Source organism: Excalfactoria chinensis, chromosome 4, assembly GCF_039878825.1.
Source record: "Excalfactoria chinensis isolate bCotChi1 chromosome 4, bCotChi1.hap2, whole genome shotgun sequence".
Taxonomy (NCBI): Eukaryota; Metazoa; Chordata; class Aves; order Galliformes; family Phasianidae; genus Excalfactoria; species Excalfactoria chinensis.
Window position 1 is genome coordinate 64804189 of NC_092828.1, and position 21723 is coordinate 64825911.

Consider the following 21723-nt stretch of genomic DNA (forward strand, 5'->3'; position numbering starts at 1 on the left):
TCAAAATATTTTAATTAAATTCAATTTTCATAAACTAGACGTCAAAACGAGTGTACAAAGAAAAAAGTTGAGCATGATTGGATCTGTACATTACAAAAATGCAAAAATATCAAGTCTTACATAACAATGTATCTGTATTTGTATTTAAATTAAAGAGTCAACATCCTCCTTCACAAGAGATTGAGAATTAATTCTTCCTAGAGCCTTCCCTACCAATTTGCACAGCCTTACATAATTTGATGGATTTCAATTACTTCATGAACTGGGTTATGCAAAACACTTCTTTCATAATAACAAAGGAAAGTGAATGGGCAAGGTCCATGTTTGCCCTCAGAAGATTTCACCTTCCACTGAATTTGTAACTAGCCATTTCTAGGATTGCTTCAGTTCCAAGAGAGGTTCTGGTCCAGCTAACCTAGTAAGAAATTAAATTGACTCAATATCAGTTCTGCACCTCCAAAACTGTCATTAAGTAATGAAATGTTATTCTGTTGGTACTTTCCAAGCAACCTTAGAGAGCGTTGGAGTAAGAGGAAAGAAACAGAACCACAGTGATACAGAGATGTTTTTGATAACTGGCAATTATGAGTTGTATCAATGAAAGTCTGTTTGATTTGGCTTTATATTGTTCATGTGATGTACAAAAGTGTAAAAGTTAATTACTTTTCTTCTTGTAGAGCTCTGACCTAATTAGCAGTCCTGTAAAAAAAAAAAAAAACCCTTACAAAACAGCAATCAGCAAATTAAATCCAATGTATCCCATTTTATTATTTCTTGCATTAAATATTTCAGTTCTTTAAGTACTGAATTTACCTTGTTTTGTTTGTCCCTACAATATTATTCCCCATAGAGTTGCTGTAGGTGCATAATTGTAGATCAGAAAAGCTGACCTCTGTCCATCTTACTTTGGCTACGGATGACTTAAAGGCAGTTTAATACTTTAATCTGTAGCACATTTTCCCCAAAGACCAGAAGCAGGTAACCTGTAATGCCTCAAAGAGTAGACACTTAATTTTCATAATGATTTCAAATTGAAGATTAAGTAGCTACTCTTTAAAAGTGTTGGAGTGAATGATAAATTTATCTGAAAGTAACAAATCAGGTAACTAAACTTCTTATCTCACAATTTAAAAAAAAAATAAATAAAAAAGCTTCAACTGAGACTTAAAGCTATCGTTTTGCATAAGAATATTTCTGATTTTCAGGCTATTTGCTTTCCTTTGTCTTTATTTATTCATTTTTTTTCTTAATCTTCTTATTGGGTGGGGATAGTGCTGGCTTCTGTTTGTATGGAGGTACCTGCCCTCCATCCTACACACAGACCGGTACTCCCATTTCAGGGTATGTTTCATAAATAAATAAGACTTAGGGTAGCAAGTGTATACTTCTTGGATGGGTTATGAATGAGGAGCTTTATCTCAAAACTCAAGCAGTAAACCTTGATAAGAATGGCAGGGATTACCGATACAGGCGGGGTCGAGCCACTGGAATACCTGAGAGTTTTGATAGCTGGTTGGTTTGTTAAAGCTTATAAATATTGCATAACGTTCACCTTGCTTTGAACATGGAAGCACGCTAATCCCCTGCGCTCGCAGGGTTGGGAGCCACTCGCTGCTTCACAGCGGTTGCACTTCTTCCTGCTGGCGCACGGGCTGCAGTCTGCTCCGCAAAGCTGAGGGCTCGGGTCTTCGCTCCCGAGGTGGGGGTGGCCGGGGGAAAGGGAGGAGCGGCAAACTCCACCGGGACAACAGCTCTGCGAGGGGGAGAGAGCCCTCTGACTGGCAAGAAGCTTAGAAGCTGAGCTTTCCCTCCGCGGGAGGCACTAATGATAATAAAAGGGGGCGGGAGGGAGTTGCGCGTAAGTTGGGCGGCGAGGCGGCCGCGGCGTGGGCGGGCCGGAGGCGGGCCAGGCCGGGCGGAGCGGAGCAGCGGCAGCGGCGGTGGGAGGCAGTCGGGCTCAGCGGCTCTAGCGGCCGGTGCTGTCCGCGGCTCGGCGGTGCTGAAGGGCGGGCGCCCCGCGCGCCTCCCGCGGCGCCTGGGGCCGGCGGGCTTCTCCGCGTTGCACTGCGCTGCGTGGGGCCTCGGCTGGTGGCGAGTTGTCTTCTCCGGCTGGTAGCCGCCTGGCTTTGCGGAACGGAGTAGTACCCCGGTGTTCACGATTTGTGAGCGAGCACTCGGCGTTTTGTTTTGGGTTGTGTTTTTCCTTGAGGACTTCAGTGACTCTTCGACAAGGTAAGCAGAATTTATTTATCTATTTATTTATTTATTTTTCTTCGTTGCTTGATATCTATCTACAAGTAGTAGTGGGGTGACGATGGGATGGAGAAGCTGGTAATTATAGGTTGAGTAAAGTTGGGAGCTTGTTTGTGCTTTGGTCGGTGTAGGGGCAACACTTGGGAAAGAGGCTTGAATCGGCAAAAGAGATTCTGGATACAAAAGATGGAGCCAGAACAAAAACTTAGAGGGTTTTTGTTTGTTTGCTTGTTTTTTGTTGTTGTTATTGTTTTTTTTCTTAGAAAACTTGTTTTACTTATTTACTTATTTAATAGATTGTTTAAATGTATGTGAGTTTTTTATTTTAAAAATATTTAATATTCTAAAGGACTACCAAGAGAAATTACAGTAACTGTTTTGTATAAACACCAGTTTGGGGAGGACAAAAACAGCCCTAAATGATCCTGTCTGGATCCAGAAGGGATATATAAGGTCATCCTTGGAAGTAGAGAGCAAAGTAGGAATTAAAGAGGATTTAAAAGCATGCTGCCGTGTGTTCATCTGCGTGCTTGTGTGTGTGTAATACAGAAGGACAGCTGGACCTCGGTATGTGATTAACAGTTATAGGTTGTAACGCTGGAAACTTGTGAAACAGCATGTTTGTAAAAGGGATCAGCCCGATTGCTAGCTACAAGGTCAGTGTTTGCAATGTAGTGTGTGAGCCCATGGAAGTTGTGAGTTGTTTCCTCTGACTTACAAACGTCTGGCCTTCCTTCAGACTGTAGTTAGGTGCAAATGCATAACTCAGATTTAATAACGCAGAAGTATATTGCACTACAGCTCTGCTGTTGTTGGTAGCTGAATGGAACAGGAATGTGTGGGTAGATGAAATGCTTTGTTATTTGAAATATCTTGCTATTCCAGAAGTGTTTAACCTTTTATAAGCTTGGTAGGGCGCTGTGTTTCACAGAAGGTTTTTCTACTGTTTCTGGGAGTTGCTGGAGTTCTGCACAGGCAGAGCAAGGCACCATGCAGGGAGTTCTGCACAAACTGAACGCCGTGCAGTAATTTCTGCACACTTAGGGCACAGCACCGTGCAGGGACTTCCCTCTGAGGTAACGGCTGATTCCAGAAGGAACCTGCTGCTTGTAGTCAGTCCAACAGCAATGACAGAATGGAACAGAGAAGCAAATGAGGCCCTCACCCTGCATTTTCGTAGCATGATGTATTTCTTTATACTCTTGTGGCTCTGGAAAATTTTCTTTGGAAAAACTTAAAACACATGTTTTCTTTACCTACGTCTTGTTCAAGAACTAGCAGTTGTTGTAACTGGAAGCATGGAGAAACTTCTGATGGTGTTATGAAGCTGGTCACAGATTTGCTTCATGTTATTATGGTATTTTATTTATTTATTTTTGCTCCTGTATCATTTATTTAATGTTAAGATGTTTGTACTAAATATTTTTATCAGACAGAATGCAAAGACCAGTGTCTGGCAGCAGCATAGAAATATGGAGGATTGAAGTTGAAAGCAAGAAAATTCAAGGTGAATGTAGTATAGGTTGCTTAGACTTTCATTGCACTTCAGTAGTATTAGGAAATACAGATGATTTACTCTTTCTTTGTTTTCTTCCCCCTCTCCTCCCTCCCCCCCCCCCCCCCCCCCCCCCCGAATTATGTAACAGCTATCATTTTCCTCTTTCCAAAAGGTAGGGAAAAAAATTTATTGCACAGAACTTACGCTCACTGTAAATTCTCATTAACAGCCTACCTAATAACTATGACAGGTGTTTTCATCTGTCACTGACATGTTCATGAACTGAATCTGCAAATCCTTGTTCATCTGAGTAGTCTTTATTCATACAAGCAGTCCTGTTAAGTGCAAAGGGACTACATCCATCGTTATATGAGTGAAAGTCATTGATCTTGCTATGATCATTTTAACAGCATCAATCAGATGATAAACTTTGAAGCTGAAATATTAATTCTGCACCTTAATTTCTATCTTACATTTTTGTGTTTTCTGTGAGATGTTTTGTCTTGGTTTCCACTTGAGTGTTTTATTTTATAAATCAGGTTAAAAGTATGCAGGTTTGGAATGATAAGTAGACTCTAAAAGAAATAAAATGGCAGTACTACATGTCAACAAAGTGGTTTTCTAAATATGCTTTTACATCAAGTGGATTTTTTTTCCATTGTGGTCCATTAAAAATATGCTCATTTGTTGTTATAAAAAGTGTTTAGATGTTTTACTACTGTCTTCAGCAGTAATCCTTTTCCAAGCATATTTGTATATTTGGAGGGAAGTCTGTAGTTCCAAGACTTTTAACACTCAAAAGTTGAACACAAGAGAATACTAATGACATAGCTAAATAGTTGTCTGCAAAAATGCTGCAATCACAGGTTGGACTATTGGCATCAAATCAGTATTCAGGGAAACCCACTGCTTAAGTGCTGCTTTAATAGATCTTGCATACATTGACCAGCACATGCATATGTGTGTGTGCTGGCATATGCTTATTGATTATATCAACACATTTTAAAAACTTTTAGGTTAGTGGGTCACCAGTGGGGCTGATTAATGGTACTCAAGAGAAAGCAATTTAGAGAAATAACAAATTTCTCTAAAATTATATAATATTTAAAAAAAAAACATCCTTGGAATAAATGTATGTAGGTCGAGACTGTTCTACAAAAATTCAGAAAAAGAAGTTTTGCATCACTCTTCCTTGATTTCTAGAGAATTTAAACTTTTAATGAAAGCAAGGCTGTACAAAGCTAAGCAAGAAGGTGGAGCTCCAGAACGAGTTGTTTTATCTCCTAACAGTCCTGAATTTAGCTTAGAAATTTCTGAAGTAAAAGGCCAAATGAAACTTAGGTTGCCACTTCTGAATAATTTTCTCCAGACTGACAAATGCTGTGAAACAATACGTGGTATTAAAAATTCCAAGAGTGAGTTGCAACTTTGAGGAGGAGTTGTGAATCAAATGTCACTTTTGGCTTTGTTTTTCTTTTTTTCTAAGTTAGTACGGGAAAATAATTGTTAATTATTCAGTGTAGCTTGACCCATAACGTTACGCAACTTTAAAGCAAAGTAAATAGATTAGCAAGTTTATTTGCAAGTCTGTTTAAACCTGTTTTTTAGTTTAAGCTCATTTAATTTTTCTTTTTTTGATGCATAGGGAATAGCTGTCAACAAATCAAAAGTCTGGGAACTTGTTTACATGAGATATTATACATATTTAATACTGTGTGCTTTTCCTGCCTCTTGATAGACAGAAAGGACAAAGAAGATTCTTTTTACATTAGTAAAACAGTACACTGAAACTTCAGTATGAGTAGATATTGAGAAGGCTGAGCTTTGAGTCACAATTGAGGTTGTATGGAGCCTTTCAAAACAGTGCTGAGTGAAACTCCCTTTAACAACCTCATTAAAATCAAAGATTACTAATAAGCAGAGAATGCAGATACCTTCAAAGGAATCAAATCCATGTCCTAACTCTCCTTTGTGCTATTTTACAAAATCTTTGGGCTTTGGGTTAATTGAGTAACCTCTGGTTACAAAGTCTTGTTTCCTAATAAGTAGCACTTATTTCAGTTCTTACGTTTACCAACGTATGTTTTCATTTGTTCTCCTCTGGTTTTACCAGATCCAGGAAGGATCAGTGCAGTTAAATAAACTTCTGTGCAGTTACAGTGTCTGAAGAACAGTGAAACTGCCCCCCCATTTGCAGTTACTTCCCATTTCCTCCGTGTCATTAATATCTCTTGTTATTCTGTCTGAATATACTGCCTTGAGAGATGTAGTGAAGGGAGTTGAAATCAACCAAACTATTGTAATCTAGCCACAAATAAGTCCTTGCCAACTTGGTGTGGAAACTACCTGAAAAATATATATTTACTACCTATTTTTAGCTTGATTTGATAGCAGGGTTTATTTGATAGCAATGTTTATGTGGGTATTTACCCTATGAAAATAGTAAGTCTGCTTAATTAATAACACTTTAAAACTTCAGGAGTGAAATTAGTGGTGAATCACTTTATTGCTTTGCTGAATTGTGCAAGTCTCAAGAAAATAACAAGTTGTAAAGAGTTAAATGAGGGGAGATCTGGCAATACTTGTGCTGATTGCTTGAAGTAGGGTGAAGTTCACAGTTTATTTGCATTTGAATTAATTGAGATTAGTGTCCAGCAGTGCTTTTCAGAGCAGGCTTCAGAAAGACTTTATTGTATAATAAAGTACTTGAAAATGTTAGTTGGAAGATGATGGAGGATATTTTAAATACTTGGTTTTTTTCTTCCACTCACACAGTGACTTTTTTCTCTCTCTCTCTCTTTTTTTTTTTTTTTTTTCCTTAAAACGAAGCTTATTGTTACTCTGAAGTATTTTTAAACTGAATGGGTATTCTTATGTTAAAAGCCGCTATCATTTTCAAATCAGCATATTAAAAGCTTTCTAAAGTACTTTTTTAGTTTCTTCGTGAAGAAGTTATTAACATTTTTAAAAGAAATAGGATATTTTTAAAACAGCTTGTAGCATTAATCAGATGCAACGTAATGGAATTTTTAAACTTATTTATTTTTGACTGCTCTTGCACATAAATAAAACTTTTGTTTCCTTTGGTGATTGAAAACAGTATCACCAGGATTATAATCATGGAATAATCCTATAGTAAGAGTTCTGTATTTGGTGGTAGTCATTCCCCTACAGTGATATCAAGAAACAGATTCTGTAAGGAGCAATAATAGTATGATGAATGGAAATGCTGAGGTATCTAGGAGATCTATTTAGGAAAATATGCAAATAAACTGTGAAAAGAAGTAGGCAGAATAACAGTGAAGTTGTTCCTCCTTAAATCTGCAGTTTATACATGTTGTCTTCTGCTGAGGTTTCTCCAGCTTATATGTATCTTTTGTGCATTGAGTGCCTAAAGCAGGATGCAGTACTCCATAAGTGATCTGACATAAGGCCTTGAGGAGTGTTCAACAGAAAGACCAGTATCTGCATTCTGAGAAACTTTCAAGGAAGGCTGCTTATGCATATAAAGGCACATGGACCAAGTCACATGTAAGAGCTACAGCAACTTGACTTTCTATTTAAACAGCAGAAAACATGAGGAAGAGATGCACCCATAAATATTTCTATAAATACTTTTTACATTTGCATTTTTGATTTCAAAAGAATTCCTCTGGCTCAGTTTAGTGATTTATTTCTTTTTTATCACCATTTCACTGCCTTTCCTAGCAGCATCTACTTTTTTTCTCCTAAGGACTTAAGTCAACAGGAAGCATAAACCTTGATAAAGCATTAGATCTATATAACATCTAGGTCACTGTTCAGTTCCTTTGTGAAAGATGAGATTTTTGAATCTGTAGAATGAAATATGAGACCATGTACCTCTGGTAAAGGCTGATTTTCCTTTTTTTTTTTTTTTTTTTTTTTTTTTTTTTTTGTGTAAGTACAGAATCACAAAATACCTTAGTTTGGAGGGGCTCTAGTTCCAACCCTCCTGCCATGGGCAAGGTTGCCAATGACTAGATCAGTCTGCCCAGTGGTTGCCAACCCACTAGACCAGCCCAGCCTTGAATGCCTACAAAGATCTCCCTTCTTTTAGTTTAAAGCCATTCTCACTTGTCCTATCACTGTCTGCTAGTGTAAAAAGTCAGTTCCCCTTCTGCTTGTAAGCTTCCTTCAAGTACTGGAAGTCTTTGATGAGATCTTTTCAGAGCCTTCTCTTTTTTAAACTAAACAAATCCAACGTCCTCAACCTGTCTTCACAGGAGAGATACTCCAGCCCCTTGATCATCTTCATGGCCTTCCCTTGGACCTGGTCCAACAGCTCCACATCCTTCCTCTACTGAAGGCCCCAGGTTTGGGTACAGTATTCCAGATGGGGTCTCACAAGGGCAGAGCAGAGGGTGTGAACCACCTCCCTCACTGTGCTGGCCACCCCTCTGTTGATACAGCCCAAGATACCATTGACCTTCTGGGCTGGTGGCTTATGTCCAGCTTCTTGTCCATTAGGACCCCCCAAGTCCTCTGCAGGGCTGCTCTCAATGAGTTCTTCTTCCATTCTGTATTCATATCATAGAATGGCCTGGGTTGGAAAGGACCTCAAAGATCATCTAGTTTCAACTCCCCAGCCATGAGTCAACAACTACTAGACCAGGCTGCTCAGAGCCACATCCAGCCTTGCCTTGAATGCTTTCAGGATGGGGCATCCACAACCTCTCTGGGCAATTGAGATTGCCTCGACCCTAGTGCAAGATCTTGTGCTTGGCACTGTTAAACCTTGTTAGATTCTCACATGCCCACTTTTTGAGCCCATTCACGTACCTCTGGATGATGTCCCTTCCTTCTATTGTGTCAATCTTACCACTCAGCTTAGAGTCATCAACAAACTTGCTGAAGGTACGCTCAGTCCCACTGTCTGTCTTTATAAAGATCATGTGAAGCACGGGTCCCAAGACAAACTGCTAGGGAACAAAATGCATGACCAGCCTCCACATGGTCATATTACTGTTGACAACAATCCCGTGGCTACAACCATCCAACCAATTCTTTATCTGCATAATAGTCCAGCCTTCAAATCCATATTAGTGATATGTATGTGCCTTCTTCACATCAGAGGATGCCAGCTCTCCCTTTTAATTTATCAGAGGTATTCATAAGGTTCTAGAGGTGAAGGCTTTGAAAATAATAAAAAAAGACAGAATTATTTTCAAACGTATGCTCAGTTAGGCCAACACAATTAATGGGAGTACAAAACATGATATTAAAATGAAACATTATTTTAACAGTGAATCGATTTCTTCTTCATTGTTGCTGAAGATGTTAATGTTCATCACCTATGTTAACAGTGGGAAGTCCACAAAGAAGGGAGAAAGGCTTTTCTAAGCAGCATTTTTGGCATGTCCTTATAAAATGGAATTAAGTTCCATGGTTTCTCTCTTTCTTTGCAGCAGCCAAGGTTAGCCATAAGTTCGCCTTCAATGAGAAATCAATGTTCTCAATCTTGAGTGCTGATTTTAAAATTGAAGTACAGTTAATCACATTGCTGTTCTCATGTATTACTAGTCCATTGGCAGAGACTATTCTGATCCAGAAAAACTACAAGACACACAGCACCGAATCATGGTGTTTTGAAAACAGACCATATTTTTCACTTATTTTCTATGCAGTTAAAGATAAATGAACATCAGCTACAATATGAGAAGAGGAAAAGATACTAATTTTGAACTTTTTGGGCTTCCAAAATGGATGTTGTACTCGTATCTTTCATTTTTGCTTCCTTTTAATTCTTAGGTAATTCAGAAATGCAGTAATGATTAGTATTACCAAAGTATTTAAAAAATAAAAATTAAAATTCTATCTTATTTTTTATTATTTCTGCTTGAGGCTGTTTTTGATAAACTTCATCAGGAAGTGTTCTATGAGTTAATTTAGTTCAAATTGGAAAGAGTTTTTAAAGTGAGTTGAAACTGTTCTGCTTAGGTATAATTACATTTTCCTCTACTGTCTAATAACAGGCCAATTCTTTTCTTTTGTGCTTGGAGAATTGTTGTCACAAAAATATTTGAAGAATCTCTATTTGTATGTTCTTGTTGCATTCAGCAGGGGAGGTGGTAGTAGTGGTGTTAGCTGCACTGTGGGGTTTTCTTTGAAGCTTTAGCTGAGTGCTTCAGGCACTAGATCTTAAAACTGATGCCCCCTATAGAACAAAAAATCTAATATTTTAATATATTTGCATCCTTTACATCTTTTCAGCATGATAGTCACATTCATCTACTGCTGTAGGCTCTCAGTAATGTCTTCCACGCACAAGTAAGCATTTTTGAGGGATTTCCATGCTTATTTTTGCATATGCTGTGTACATTTTACATGAAAAGTTAATAAAGCTACACTGATTATTATATTTTTAGAGCCTTGGAAATGAATATAAAAAATAACTTCCCCACAGTCCTCATGTTGTCATGATTTCTAAGCTATGACAGGTCTCAAATTAGTAAAAAGATACACATTGAAGTTTGGGTCATAGATGCTGATTGTAATGAGGTAGAGTGTTTTTAATAATTCATGTGCTACATCCATGTATTTCATGAGCCACGTGAAATAAAACAACTAATTTTGTTTATCATCCTGTTTGCCTTATGAGAGTCAAAAGATACACGCGTAGTCAGTCAGTCTCATAGTTTTCATAAACTGAGCATTTGTTCCTGGAGTCACAGTGTGCATAAAAGTTGTAAGGAACTTTCAAGTTCTGATCATTAAGATGCTGATGGTTAAAGCATAGGCAAGGAGCCTTGTATATTTGTTATTTTTCTAATAGTGTATGAATACCGGGTTATATTATTGCATAGATACTTTGAATTCTGCAAATCTACTTTTGCATTAAATGGGGTTATTTATTTAAAAAACAAACAAACAAACAAACTGCAACATTGTGTATATAAAGTAGTGCAAAATACATTGGTAGTTTGGTTGTTGTTGTTGTTGCTTGTTTTTTTAATAAGATTCAGAGTGAAGATTCTCTTTAAAATTCCCATAAATCAGAGATTTTTAAGGCTTCAGATTGTCATTTTGATTTTCAGCATCAATTTTCCTAACCCAGCATGCAGCAGAAGGATGCTGTGACACATTGTTTTACATCTTTTAATATCCCTTTAATATCCAGTTAGGTGTTTTTAATGAAGGGAGAGACTTGGTAAATATTTAGTTGCTTAGTGTTGGATTGCTGTTTCTCACTGAAACTGGATTTTTGAGGTGACCTTTTGGAAGGCGTTTTGATCCACAAAATATGGGTATTTAGGGATGGCAAGAAAGAATGCCATTTCCTGAAAAGAGTTGCTGCTATCACACCTGTCAGTGAATATTTAGGGAAAAGGAGCTCCTTAGCATATTTTGTTCTACTGCAAACTAGGTTTGTAAGCCAATATGCATTGCACATTTTTCACTGCTTTTGACTAGTGTCTGAGGAATCCATTCTATCACAATCCTGTGTTAATTGCATCAGAACTATTTGTGTGAATTGAATATAACACATAATTTTCTTTTCTTTCTGGCATTTATGTCCAGCAGAAATTATACCCTTCTGTTTTCCTATGTTATCTTTTACATTATCTTTTCTTGCTACTTTTGCTACTCATTTATTTCGCAAATGTCCTCTTCCTGAATTGAATAACACTTTTTTTTTTTTTTTTAATTATTATTATTATTTGCATTAGGAGTAGTAAATTTAATTTTTAAGTTTCTAATATGTTGATTCAGATATGGAATAGGAAATGTCTGCTGTAAAACCTAACTTAGTCAAATGAGGTTTTTTTAGTTAAGCTGATACACAAAGAGGACAGACTCCTTTCAGTCAACACAATGCAAATGATGACTCCACATGCAATGTGAAGTGAAGGTTAAGTTAATTTACAAAGATGAATGATAAAAGTGAGGCTTTTGAGCTGAAACTTCAGGTTGGAAATTATGTATCTAGGCAAATATAATAAATCTAAGATCTGTTAATAAACATAAATTGAGGAGAAACAGTCTAGAAGTGGGCTCCCTCATCATAACGTGCAGAATTTAATTCTATTTTAGAAAGCCAGAAAAGAAAATAAGAATTGCTGGCGTTATCCTTGTGTAAAATGATATCTTTGTGTTTTCAGTCATGAACAATTACTGTTTAGGAGTGTGCTATCCACAGATTTCTCATGCAGTACATTTTTGAGCTTGCTTAATATTTTAAGATTATCAAGAAATGGAGACAGAAAAGGCTACACTTTCTAGGAGCTGGACAGTAAGAATCCTGCTACTCAATTTGGCTTGTGTTATTATAAATCTGCGCTCAGAGGAAGCCTTGTAGCTGCTTATAAATGAAGGTGTAGAATTAGATAAAACTGGACTTAAAGAGCAGAGTGGTCAAGGAGGAAAAAGTAAAGGAATTGTATATAAGAATTAATAAAAACTTCAGGATTTCAAGGAAATATAACTGGAAAAATTTTTAATGGGTGGAAAATTTTATTTCTCTCATTCTGTGATATGAGATTGTCATTTTTCTCTTAGGCAGGAAATAAATTTTAGTCTAAAAAAACAAGTCAGGAGGCAGAAGCTTTTGGCATATCCAAGTAGAAAACTTGCTCATGTCTGCTGCTAGGTTCTGTAGCATTTGCTGAGAGAAGGGGAAACCCAAAACATTTAATGAAATAACCCTAACACAGAAGGAAAAAAAAAAAAAAAAGGAGGAAATAAAGAGGGAGAACAATAAGGAGGAAAAAATTGATGGAAAAAATTGTGTAACTTGTGAAAAATGGAAAGAAAAAAAAAATACCTGTGCTCCTCAACTGACTGAAAAATGGTACATTACATTATTTTTCTCATAGGTCTCTCACAAGGTTACATGAGAAAAAATATGAGGCTAAATCAGATACCATATGTGCAACTCCACGACTATTAAAAGAACACTTGTGTAATGAAGACTATGTCATTATTTTGAAGTTTGCTTCCTACTATCTTTGCATAAATACTATTTCTGGCCATCTGTAGGAACTATTATTAAATCAGACTGTAGAAAACACAAACAACAGAAGAATCTTAAAGGTAAATGTCTATATTACTAAGGAAGCCTTGTAAATTACTAGCTGCTCACCAAGTGCTGTTATGATCAATATTAATATCATTTATGTAACAAAATCATATAGTAAAGCTCAACGGCTAGAATGCTGCTTCAGAAGGTATGGTTGCAACTTCAAGATAAGCTAGTGCCACATTGTGAAATAAAACCTTGCAAATGTCATTTGCAGGATGGAAATCTATTGCTTTTGTTGAGATAATTCAGACCATCTCAGAAGGAGAAATGCCTTTCTGTGGTTTTCAGGGTCAAGCTTATAATCACAACAGTATTAGCCAGATGCACATATACTAAGCTTGTTTAAACAGCATTTCAATTATATTGTAAGTATAATGATTTAAAGTATATTATGCTTACTTTGAAATAGTAAAGCAAAAAAAGCAGTGAATCAGAGAATAAGCTGTGTATTTTTAAAGCATAGCTAGATAGATAAGTCCCTATTGGATTCTGATACCTATCAGAAAAATGAAAGGTAAAAGTATTATACTATATTAATCCATCATTTGGCAGACAATCACTAAATTGAACTGCTGGGATGATTTAAAAACAGTCTTTGTCTAATAGAATTGAAGATGTTTTTCTAGTGTTTTCTGAAGGTATTGAGAAAAGTGGTGTCATGCACAAAGCTGTGCAAACAGTATAATTACTCAACTGATTTATTTGAAGACCGGTTTGTCTAGACCTAAAACTGAAAAAAAAAAAGCTTAATTAAAATTTTAAAAAATATGAAGCAGCATGTACTGGAATTAATATTAGAATGTATTAGCCAAATTTTCCTTTAAAAATAAAAAGAGGGCTGGTTTGGACTGATTTTGTGACTAGTGGGGTACGGGTACATATGGATCCATGCCTCAGAAAGGGAAAAGGGAGAAAAGAGTAGAGAGGTGGACCTAAAAGCAAAAGAGTGACAATGATCTGAGGAGAAACAAACTAATTTACTAAATAAGATATCGGAATGCAAGATAACACACTATAGAACAATACAACACAATGTAATTAGAATTGAAGCTAATAAATCAAATTAAATGAGAGTATCCAAAAGCCCTACTGTCATGCTCAGGCAAGACAATCTAGGGAGCATCCATGCTGCCGAGATAAAAAAGGGAAGGTCTTATGACTTTGCCAGGACTTTTCTTTGGGTGGAAATTGTAACAGAACAGTGAACAGTCCTCTGGGGTATGTAGTTCTTGTCATCCAGGACAGGTACCTGGAACTGGAAGCATTAACTCTTAACTCCCAGTGCATTTCATGTTTTGATGTGGAATACCAATAATCAAAAATCATAAAACCATGATGAGAGGGAAAGAAGAAAAGCTTTCCCTCAATGTGAGGCTTATGAAGAAATGGTGTTAGTAAAACTAGAAGTAAATTTCTAGAAGAGCATTGAGCTGTGTTGGGTCCACTGGTATCCTCCCCATTCTTTTGAATCCTTGGTCTGTGTTCTATTGAACCACAGTGCTTATATGAGTAGGTGGGTGGTGAGATGAAACAGGAGATGATCTGGCAAAAAAAAAAAAAAAAATTAAAAAAAAAATTAAATTAAAAAATTCCTCACTGCCCTTCCCCTCAACTAGTGTTCATTTGGAAATTGAATGGGATTTCCATTATAAACATAGAATTGCCAAGACTGGAAAAGACCTACAAGATCGTCCAGTCCAATCATCCACCCGTCACCAATAGTTCTCAATAAACCATGTCCCTCAACACAGTGCCTAAATGTTCCTTGAACAGGGTTCGTGACTCCACCACCTCCTTGGGCAACCCATTCCAGTGCCTGACCGCTCAGCATTTGAGATCAGCTTAAACCTCACATGGTATTGCAGTCAAAATTAACAAATCTGCTTTCTTCAAAATTCAATAAATTAAACTTGCATGTTGACATGGACATACAGTAGGTTATAGAAATGATAGGAGCAGAACAGAACAGAGTAGTTCTCTGACTTTAGTCCCTGAACTGCATGTAACTACTTTTTTTTTCCTGTTATTTTCTTTGCTTTTTTAATTTATTTATTTTTCCTCCAAGGGATATAGTTGTAAGATTTCCTGTCAGGGCTTCTGGTGGGATAATTTGTCTCGGTGGCATAAATTCAACTGGGTGATGATAGTCTTATGGGAATATTATTCTAGATGGAGATTGCTGGAGAGCAAACAGTGTTATAGCTACATTTATACTCCCAGGCATGTTTCTGATGACCCATTACAGAAAAAAATATGTATTTTGAGAAGGGCTTTTTCTAACTTTCTAAAAAATGGTTCTTTTGAAGTTATTTTTAGATATCTCCTTTCTAAATTTGCATCTCCCTTAGACTCTAAGAGTAGGTAAAATTGGGGCAAAATGACCGCCTGACCCAATCTTTCTTTTTTTTTTTTTTTTTTTTTTTTTTTTTTTTTTTTTTTTTTTTATGCAAGATGTTCAAAGAAGACAAATTATTTTGGAAAAAATGATTACCTTTTGAATTGTTTAAATACTACAACATCTTCTATCATATCATTCACTCAGAGCCATGGATTACTCACAGGCTGTTGTGGGCAATGACCAGGGAACAGTAGATTGTGGTACCTGGAGTTCAAGTTGTTATTTGGGGCTGGTTCTATGCATAGTAGGCTGCCCAAACCAAACCAGCCAGCAATTAGATTAATGCTTTCCATGTCCCTGCAGGGGCATGTAGAAAAGCTGGATCAACGACAAGTCCAATTGTAAAACAGTCAACAAGTCTGAATGCTGGGCTCTTCACTGAGGTCACATAACCACCTGCACCAGTACAGGATTCAGTTAGAGTTGCTGAAAAGCTGCCTGACAGAAAAGGATCTGGGGGTGTTAGTTAACAGTCAGTAGAACATGTGCCAGCTGTTTGCCCATGTGGCCATGAAAGCTGATGGCAGCCTGGCCTGTGTCAGAAATAGGGTGGCCAGCAGGTCTAGGGATTGTTCCCCTGTACTTGGTGCTGGTGAGGCTGGATGTTGAATACTAGGTAGTTTTGGGGCTCTCATTACAAGAGGAATTTGATTGCTCAAGTGTTTGCAGAGTAGAGCAAAAAGGCTGGTCAGGGGACTGAAAACAAGATTTACAAGGGCTGCCTGAGGGAACTAGCACTGTTTAATCTGCAGAAAAGGAAAGCAAGGGGAAGTTGCTCTGTGCAACTAGCTGAAATGAGATGGCAGTGATGTGGGTGTGTCTCTTTTCTCAAGAGCAAGGAAATAGCCTCAAGATGCACCAGGGGATGTCTAGATGAAATATCAGGAAGAATATCTTCATGACAAGGGTGGTTAGACATTGACATAGGCTGTGTGGATATGGCACTTAGGGACATTGTTTAGTGCTGAACATGTATTGTTAGGTTGTTGGTTAGACTTAATAGTCTTTTCCAACCCAAATGATTCTGTGATTCTGTACAGATTGCCTCATTCATTCAACTGTATGCTTAAGATGATGAAGGAGAAAAGAGAGGTGAATTTTTCCGTCACTCTAAGTGAGGTAATCCTACTTTACAAAGTGGGCAAGAATGCGAGATATTCAGACTGTGAGATGATTAATATGAGAGTGTTTAATCAATGACTAAAAAGAGGCTTTGCTTCATCTGAATAGCCTCCACCGAGGCCCTTTCATCTGCTTGGTAGTCACCTATGATCTGCAAGAGTCTAAATGCAGTAGTTCTCAGATTGTATTGCATGTTGCTGAACAAGATGAAAACTTATTTTCTGCATGCATACTCTCTCACAAAATAATTAAACTGACTTTAAAAGAGACTTTTATTTTATTATTATTTTTTTTTTAATCTTCTGTTTTGATTTTGATTTGCAGAAAGCATAGTGTGGAATACAATAGTTTCTGAAATATGAGATTTCAAATTATTGTTGTGTTGTCATCCCCAGATCTTCAGAATATGAACAGAAGAAGGAGAAGCTCTTTAGATTCTGACTGTGTAGAGATGCTTACCTGAGTCAGTAATTAAGATGCATTCATGCCAACAGTAACTGATTCATCAGTACAGGGCCTTTGAGGAGTCTGAGTCAGCTGCAGGACTTTGATATTTGCCACCAATTATGTGATCTGTATTTGTGGCTGATCAGTAAGAACATGCTGCAGTGTTCAACTGTGTCTCCTGGCTCCATGTCAGAGATTGCTGTGCTTCACAAAGTTGTCCAAGTCAATCCCAGTTTGTGTGGTTAACTCAATAACTGGGAATGGTATTGGGGTGGGATGAAAAAGGGAGCACAAACACCTCCTGGGGTGGTGGAGGGATTAAACTTATGTGAGGAGATGGCATCCTCTTGCCTATTCACATGGCATCTGCTGATGGTAATACCTAGCCACCTGAGTTTGAATTTCTTATTTAATTGTATATATATATATATTCTGTTAAAAGGCAATTCTTGGTGCTTCCTGGTGCTGTGTATGGTCAAACCTTAGTCATATGCTGTCTTACATCATTATTTTCCTGTAGCTCTAGTTTTTTATTATTATTTTTATTTTTGTTCTGATGTTGGTTTGTGTGTGTGTTTGTTTTAGTTCAGGAAATGAACACAATTTCTTCTTAATTTATTACATTAACAAAATGGTGATGTCAGGGGAGAAACCTAATTCATTCCTTCTGCATGCTTACCATTTTATCACTACCTACTGGCAGCTTCTTAAATTTCTGTTTAGTAGCAGATCTATTTCATTCTTCTAAGAAATTATTTTTTTTAACTAACGAGTTATTGAAAATCTTATTATACGATCTGTTTTACTACAAGTACATCAGGCCATTATAGGCTTTACATTTTACTTTCTGCAAGATTTTCAGCATCCATTTGGAGGGCTTTTGTCTAGTAAATGTATTAGAGCACTATCTAACTATAATAAATACTTTTAAATAATATCAGATTGTTAAAAGATAGTAGAAAATGAAGATTCTGATCATAAAAGAAATACATTCTTTTATTAGGAATATCTTTATGAAATTTAAACAAGACAATTCAGTTCAATGCAATACTAAAAAGAACTATAATGATACAATACATTTGTGATAAGTAGTGGAAGATAAATGACAAAGCTCTCAGTAAAAAAAAAAATAAAAATTCATTTTATCCAGTGTGAAAGTTCAGGGTGGCCTTTTTTTATCAAAGCCTCAGAACTGCATGTGTTTGCTTCATACCCTGCTCAGTCTATTCATTTCACGTAAGGAGAGAAGAATCTTATTTTAATCACATGGAATTTCATGTCCAAGTGAACCAGCCAGTCTAGTAGATATCAGAGATTTATTTCAAATTGGGGTCAAAGGCGTATTTTCAAACTTGTTCCTCTAGTATTCCCAAAGAATGCAGCTAAGCTGATGGGCTCTGGACCTTTTCTGAACTGATGGATCTAAGAAAGCTCTTGACTGACAGAAGAACTGCAGTTTTCTGTACTTCTTTCTGACTGCACTGAATTCAAGCTCATGGGGAAACAAAAGTTGGCCTTTGTTACAGTGAAATAGAAACCAAAATAAGTCACTGCAAAGAAGAAGAGTGACAAACCCACTGCAGATGTAATAAATAAATATCTATAGCCATTTCAGCTAGTTAAGTACAAGACACTTTCAACTATTTGTATACTTCTATGGAAGTATACATATACAGGCTTTATTTAAAGACAGTAATGAACAACATGAAATTTCATTCATTTTAGTTAATGAAATTATTTTAGAGTTTTGTTTCCTTCCATCTGAACTTGAATTGGCCCTAAGTCCCCTAAACAGGGTAAAATGCTGTACCTAACTTAATAAAAGATGATTTTAGAGTTATTTTCAATTAGGTCAGGATTTCATCTGTACTTGACTTAATTACAGTAATGAGGACACTGAGGCTGGGTGCTGGAGGGGAAATGTATTTTCGGTTCAATCTTGATGAGGACAAACTGCCCTCAGTTGCAAGAAATCATTTAAATAGCTGCCGTATTTGTCTGTCTTGGTGACAGATCGAACTGTGGATGGATCCAATGATATTCAAATCCATGTACATCTTTTTTTCTACAGTTTGATGACATGGTGTACAGTATGAGTGTTAGTACTGCTGTGTGTAATCTTTTCCATCACCCAGGTGCATCTATACCATTTCTTTTTAACCTACTATGCTTTTGTGTTGTTTGTATGTGTTGAAGGAAGTAAGGAGGTCACGGTTCCTTGGGTGTCATAGTCTTCTCTCTCTTGATTCCCTCTTCTGATAGTTATCTTCTAATCCTATGAAGGCTACTGAGACACTACTTATATTCCCCTTAACTACCTATTTTCTCTCTTTACATGCATGTTTTTTAGCATCTGGATTCCTTGTTTGGTCCTTTATTTTAATTTTTTATTTTTATTTTTTTCTACTTCTTCAAATGCCAGTAGAGATAAGAAAAAATCTGCCTGTTCCAATCTCAGATACTTTCATGGTGGCCTTGAGCCACAGACTCCTGGCATGTTGATTTTTAAATTGGCGGAGATCTCAGAAACTGTTTGAGTTACTAAAACATCTTCTTCTCAGGTAACATATCTGAGAACCATCTCTGTTTGTTACAGCACTTCAACAAAGCAAATTTCATAGATAACAGATAAAAAGGAATGGTAGATTAGCAAATCACAGCAAGTATGAAGGAGGATTTTCATTCTTGAATCTATCAGCTCACCTGATTTAAAAAAGTTTACATCACGAGTGGCTATTTTTGCCTTCTCTAGGGTGATGTATATCCTCAAAGCTTGGCTTAATGATTTGTTATGGAAATGTCAACAGCTGTTGTCTTTCGTTAATGCTTACAGAAATTTCTTTAATCTCTTAAATTTCTTTGTTTTTCTTTTTCTTTTTCCATGTTTTTTCTTTGTTTTTCATATTTTTTAATTTCCCTATCATGAACAGAGCACAATGGTTACATAACAGTGTGTTTACATGTTACTTATATATTTTTCTTAATGAATGAGAAATTGTAAAGTTTGATAATATATCAATAGTACCAAAATATTTATCTGGGCTCAAAGCCGGTAGATTTTATATATTTGATTATAGAACATAAAGCGGTTGAATTTCCATCAGTTTGGAGTCTGTCATGATGATAAACACTGGTTCTCCACAATACTGAAGAACCAGCAGTAACAAGCTTCCTTAATGAGGAGGGAAGGAGGCTGCCTTGCTGACATTATGACTTCCTCAAACTAGCCATTATGTGTGTTGGCGACAGTAAATCTACCAGTTTCCTGAGACTGATCCTGAAGAGTTAGGAAAAAAATTAGATTACCAGGTACAACTCCATACTATTATAAAAAGCATCTCTGAGATATATGAAAAATAATTCCATCATTTTCATCTTCTTCCTATAAAAGTTAGAAACTGGGAGATTGTAGCTTTGAGATTGTAATAAGAATATGATGAAAAAGGTTTAAATTTACCATTTTTCATTTCATCGCAATTCACTTGAACCTCGGTCACTCATAGTAAATCTGGTGCCAGCCATTAAATAAAGAAAGAAACTTACAATGATAGTGCTAAATCAAAACATGAAATTAGCAGCAAAGATTTTATCAAATAAATTGAAGCTTCTTATTTTGTTTGCAGTGTTCATGCTGTTGTATATTCCCACAGGTAGTGTCCTGTTTTAGTAATTACCGAGTAACCCATCTACCCAAGTCTACATTGCTGTTCTGCTGCTCCCAAGAACTGCTCCAAATTCATCTACTGAACTGTTGTTCAGGGCCTTTACAATATGTCCCAGGCACACTCAAGCTACTTGTTTACAACAGCTGCCTGTAAGCCTTTCAGTTCTATTCCAGAAAATCTCTTCCAGAGTGCGTATCCAGCCATGGGTGCTTCTCAGTCCCATTCTCCCCAGGATGTTTAGTGCCTCACCCACCAGCACCTCACAGTGAGAGCAGCACGCAGACAGAGCCAACAGCAAAAGACAAGGAACACCTGGCCTTCATGCTGGCTGCTTGCCGCAGATGCATCCTGGTGGATATATTTCAGAGCCTCCTGAAATGTTTTTTGTGTCTATGCAGAGACCATGCATAATGGTACCAGATCAGGACAGAGAGGGTTTGTGCTCCACCTCCCATTTGTGCAGCCTGATAGTTTTGCAGTTTAAATAGAGAAAAGTAAGGGAGAGATGGACAGGAGTCAGCAGAAGAAAGGATCCGTAAAGTATATTGAAACCTTTTCATGAGGTTTAGTAACAAAAATAATTTCCCTTATGGTATGTTTTGGCACATAAACTATGAGCAGCATTGCTGGCTATACTGAAATGACTGTGCCAGCCTTTTTCAGTGGATGAAGGATGAAGACAGTGTGAAGGCACAATGTATGTAGCTGCTGAGAGACCGAACAGATTGGTGCACAGATACACTAGCTGTTGGCTGCCCTGGCAGCACTGCCTTTCACAGTTGCAAGCCCTAAGCCTGCTGTACTTTGTTGTCACCTAACAACTTTGGAGCATGACTCAGAATATGGCTGCCACATCTACAAAAGAACTGCAAGGTGGCAGCTTGGGGTGTTCTCTAGTGAAAGCTGGTAGCAGGACCTGGCAGTGGGAGCTGCTGTCCTGACACAGATCTGTTTCCCCCAAAGCGTTTTAAAGAGGACAGACTGTGCTAGATACAGATTGGAGCTGTTATTAGAGAGAGTCTGCTTTGTAAGAACCTCAGTTTTGCTGTGACAATGTGGGCAGCTTGGATGCACTGGTTGCTGGGGGGTTGCTGGGCTGAGCATGAAGATGTGGAGGCACAGACCTGTTGGTATAGTAAAGGGACAGTGCTTGATGGGAGAAGCTGCTATGTGTTCAAGCTGTATCTGCTGGTATGTATGTATTTATATATCATATACACATAATACATAAATTTGTATACAGTATACATGTAATAATAGAATAATTCCCTAAGTCTATATTAAAATTATACTGCTTGCA

General features: G+C 37.2%; 1 protein-coding gene across 2 annotated transcripts in view; it reads left to right on the forward strand.

The window, feature by feature from the left end:
• Positions 1-2017: 2017 nt before the first annotated feature.
• Positions 2018-21723, forward strand: part of FSTL5 (follistatin like 5) — a 232486-nt gene continuing 212780 nt past the window's right edge. The window contains exon 1 of one of the 2 annotated variants that reach the window (XM_072335512.1): positions 2018-2232. The gene's annotated coding sequence lies outside the window, so the exon portion shown is untranslated. The remainder of the gene's footprint in view (positions 2233-21723) is intronic. The other variant, XM_072335514.1, reaches the window with a different exon arrangement.